We start from the raw sequence: 5,103 nt of genomic DNA, 5'->3' as shown, positions 1-5,103 counted from the left end.
AATAGGAAACCAGCACCACCACAGATGCTATAGAACCAAAGATTGGGCTGTCTGAAGTGACTCTCCCCCTGCAACCACTAAACATGACTCATCTCTAGTCTACTGGATGAGAAAAGAATTATTCGGCTGACATTGGGGGAGATTTTAAAGAGGTAAACGGGTAACATTTCTCATAAAAGAGGGAATTCTAGAGAGGACATTTCATCCCCTACCTGAGGGGGGTGGTAGTAAAACCTGGTGACTAGTATACATAGAAAAGAATTTGGGATTAGACCCTCCTTGCAAACAAATGAAGTCAAGACACCTTGGAATGTTCATAAAAGATTCTAATGCAAAAAATAACAAATAAATAATAAATAAATACATATATTATATATATGATAATCTATTATTGAAGTGATGGATGTTTTGTTGCCATTGAAATGAATGACTGTTTTATTCCCATTTAGTGAGTGATCCCCTCCCAAAGGCCGGAGTTGTCTATGAGAGAGTAGCAATGCTCACTCATTAGGAGATGACAATGATGTGTAGTGAATCGAGACAGCTGTAAGTGTGGCCGCACTTTCTCTCCTTCTCCATTTACTCAGCACAACAAAAGTTCATGTGTGTTCATTTACACCACATTACACAGAATTACATTGCAATTCCTCTGCTCGGGGTGATTCCTTCAAAAAAAAAAAAAAAAAGTATTTTAGGTACTTAACATAACAATGTCAGCCAAAACGTTCCTGGTCCTTTGTTGTGAAGAGCCGGAGCTGTGAAGAGGAGACCTTTAAATGCTACAGACAAAAAATATAAGGGTCAGTAAATTGCAGCTGCTACTTCACATTATCAAAGGGTTAGGTATTAAACAAAAATATTGGATTTGTAATCCGGGAGGAAAGTATAAGGTCTCGGAGTATGAGGTTTGCGGTGAATGCCGGATTTTCTATAGACGGAATTTTCTCCGACGGCCAAAAAAAGGTTCTTTTCAAGGATGTCATTTCATGCACTGAGATATTCAATTAACATAGTCCTATACATTGACCTGTTATGCTCGCCTGTTAACTCCCAAAGAGATGGCCTCACTGGTGGAAGCGCAACAGAGTTAAAGTGTATTGGAAAACTCCCAAATATCCCCCGCAACTGGACCCCATTCAGAATCAGTAAGCGTGTGATGAGTGAAGTGGTTTTGAATATCGCCTTTAGATTCCATGCTGTTTCAAGGCCAACCCCGAACATGGCAACTCTTATTTCTTTACACAGTACCTCTTCACTCTCAATTTAACCCAAAAATCTGATGAACCCATTACGGCAAACTTGATTTCATGGAACAAGGCGTAGATATAGTTACAAATGATCAATCACCAGCCGGGGGAGCAGAGCAGCACAGCGTTAACACTTCACACCATTTCGGTCCACTTGCTCGAGCATAAGATCGTCAGGCATATTTAATGTGCAGTTTAAAGGAAGGCCTCACGCTGGATTCAAGAAACCCAAATTTTTAAAAAAATTAAAAAAAAAATATTCCTACATAGCTGTAACTGAATGTCAGGCTACCGTCAAATGAACAAAATTTTAATAACTGACAAAAGTTGAATTTTTTGGATTTAACCGAATTTGAATACAATTATCGAGGCACCGCGTGACTCAACCTTTTGTTTGGATGTCTTGTAACGCCGTAAACCCCACAGGCATACGTCGCCAATTTAATGGAGTCGCCGGCGAAGGAAAACAGCTGTGAAAGATTGCTTTAAATACAGCGATCGTGTACTTGTCATTCAGCTCAATGGTGGTAAAAATCCAAATTTAGATAGGCATCGGTATTTAAGAAAATGACTGCTAAAGCTCCTCTCGTAAGCACCTAAGGGACAATACAATTTGACAAGCAGTATGTAAACAAAAATACACAGCAGATGTTGGATTAGTGTGAAATATGAAAAAAAAGATACATAAAAAAATCGGCACAACGTTGTAGCTTTAGAAGTCTGGTATCGATCAACGTCACGGGAGGAACGGTTATCTGAAATTTTAGGAGAAGGTTCAATCGGTATACAAAACACGGAAGACAAAAAGACAGATGGCGGGTTACTGACTTAAGAACATTGTTCACAGATTATAGTTCTGTTTACTAAATAGTCAAAGATTTTTTTTTTCTCGTTGGAGACGACCGGAATGAAATATGATTTGGACATATTCAAGAACAGCCATCACTCATTGGGCAAGTTGTTGGTCTTTAATTATTTGCCTAAATTGTCCAAAGAGGGTATAATGTGTAGTCGAAAGTTGTGAAACAATGCTACAAAAAGAGTTTTCAGCAGAACCCCAAACATCCAACCAATTTCTGCAGGAACTATCTTCGGCATCAAGAAGGAGTACTGGAAGTATGGCCTCCACAGAACCTGATCTCATCATTTAGTAGTGTTCAATTACTAAGGGTCCGAATGCCGCACTTTCGTCGGGTTTCCCATTTTGCGCCGAATTGCCCCGGGATTTTGGTGCACGCGATCAGATTGTGGTGCATTGGCGGCGGCTTTCACGCGACAGAAATCGGGGGACGTGGCCATCGAACAACCCGATGGATTCAGAAAAAATGCAGAATTTAAAAAACGAAAAGTGTCGCAAGATCAAGCACTTACATGCACCAGGAAGAAGAAGGTGAACTCCGGCGGAACTCGGCACAGCAGCGACACCTGCTGGATATTGGGTGCATGACCTTAGTGAATCCCGGCAGACCCGAATCCTCGTCGGACAATGCGCAGCGAGATCGCGACTGGACCGGGTAAGTAAATCTACCCCAGTATGTCTGGGTAAGCAAGATTACATCTAAAGAAGATCTGTGCTTAGTTCTCAGAGATGTTTGGTACAACCTTCCTGTTGAGTTCCTTCAAAAGATTTGTATTGTGCAAGCGAACCTAGAAGACTTGAATTGAGCCCTTTTTTGACTTTTTTTCTACTCAATGCTGTTTTTGCAATATTATAAGAACTACATTGTAGAACATTTCTATGTAAGTAGATGATTGGTTGCTCACTTGCCATGTTCTCTCAAGTTCTTATTTGTGGACGATTTTGCTGGGACCAACTGTCTAATGCATATGAGGATCTCCACACCCAAACCCTATGAGAGTTGTTAAGGGAATGATGTTAAAATTGATAATACCTGATTTTTATTAGTAATGATTCCCCAGAGTTTCCCCAAGTTTCTTGTGAGAAGTGAGAGTTAGTGTGAATAGACAATCACTGCTCCAGTCAGAAGGTGGAGTGAGCTATTGTACCATTGTACGCCAGTAAATGATGGGAACCCTGCCCCTCGACCTATTGGCCCACTCCAGTGCCCGGCACTTCCCCCCTTCAAGTCCATCCACAACCAAGGGTGGATTAAAACCGCCATGGGCTGTATGTATATTATAATCCCTACATATGGTACTAGAATCAAGGTTCTTGGGGAGGATCTGCGGTTTCAGTACCTTTGGAGGTCCATTGAAAGTCCTGAAATGGCACTTGTGTACATGTGTATTGAGAGTAGGAACAGATGTTTGAGATTTCATAGGTAAAGGCCCTTCTTAGTATGACATTTTGTGGGTGGTCTGGGTGGCCATAGCCCCCTAGAAGGCTTGGACCCGGGTTAACACCCTATTCGCCTATATTATAATCCACCACTGGCTCTTACCATGAGGCATTGAATTGAGCAGGAGGACCTATGCTTGATCGGCCACTTCATCAATTACAGGTAATGTGACCTTGTTTTAGTGATTGTGGGGGTCCAAGCTTTTGGACAATCAGAATCTTATTCCCTATTCTGCAAATAGAGGATAATAACTAAACTTCTGAAAATCCCTTTTAAATGAGTAAAGCCAACTGTGAAGCTGTAAGGGATACAGGGGCCACTTTGCTCATAAGTCTTGGGCACCTAAAGGCTAGAGGTATGGTAGATGGAACATGATAGCCAAGGCTCCTAGAATCTGATCTTTCATGGGGGTTCAGTTATGGATACTAGACAGTAGTGGATTATAATATAGGCGGATGGGGCGGTATCCCAGGGCCCTAGCCTTCTAGAGGGCCCATGGCCCCCAAAACCACCCACCAAATGTTATACTGAGAAGGACCTTCTCCCATGAATTCCTCTGTTACTGCTCTCAATACACATGTACACAAGAGCCATTTCAGAACCTTACAAAGTTCCTAAACCTGCAGATTTGAAGCAGCAGAGAGGACCCATCCTCCATTCATCAAGAAGCTGATTCTAGTACCAGATGTAGGAAGTGATTCCAGACTTCACACAGGCCTGGGCCCAAGGTAGTCGTAATCTGCCCCTGATGATAGATATTTGGACGATATTTCTTCAATTGTCCAAAATTTTGCAAGGTAAACACACATTGGGGCAGATTTACTTCCCCGATCCCTGTGTGATCCCGACGAGGATTAAGTCTGCCGGGATTCATCAAGATCGTGCGTCCGATTTACTTTTTGTGTCACTTCCCTGCTCACGTCCGTCGGAGTTCACCTTCTTCTTCCCGGTGCATTTAAGTGCTTGGCTTGCATCACAATTTTAAACGTTAAATCCCGCGCGTTGTCCGAATCCGTCAGATCGTCCGTCGGCCCGCCCCGATGTGTGTCACCTAATAGCCGGCGCGATTGCGACACAATCCGATCCTGTGCGATGCAATCCCTGGCGCGATCTCCGAAAACGTCGAAAATAAGCCCCATTATGTTTTGAACAATTTTCAATGAGTAATTACTGGTTGCATGCTATATAATGTTCCATAAAAAAAACTTTTTTTTCAAAATCAAAAACATTCTCTACGTTTTCTTTTGAGCTTTAATAATTTGATCAGATTCGTTGAAAGGTGCATGATCTGGGCAATTTCCAATTTCTGTTTGCAGGATGATTTTTTTTTTTTTTCCGAGCAGGTTTTGGGAAGGGGAAGCAGGGAACATCCGCGGTGCAATCTTTTTCAGGACAATGCGAGTAAATTTCAGCAGGGTTTGTTCCAACTCATCTGTGATAAATGAGAAGATAAGGCAATCAGTGCACAACATGACACTGTGTTCAGTTAGTTAGAGACTCTTCTGAACTATTCAGGTGTGTTCACACTGCTCAAGAGCCTGACATAGGGGGTATCT

The sequence above is a fragment of the Engystomops pustulosus genome, chromosome 7 (genome assembly GCF_040894005.1).
Source record: "Engystomops pustulosus chromosome 7, aEngPut4.maternal, whole genome shotgun sequence".
Classification (NCBI taxonomy): Eukaryota; Metazoa; Chordata; class Amphibia; order Anura; family Leptodactylidae; genus Engystomops; species Engystomops pustulosus.
This window is presented reverse-complemented; position numbering follows the sequence as displayed.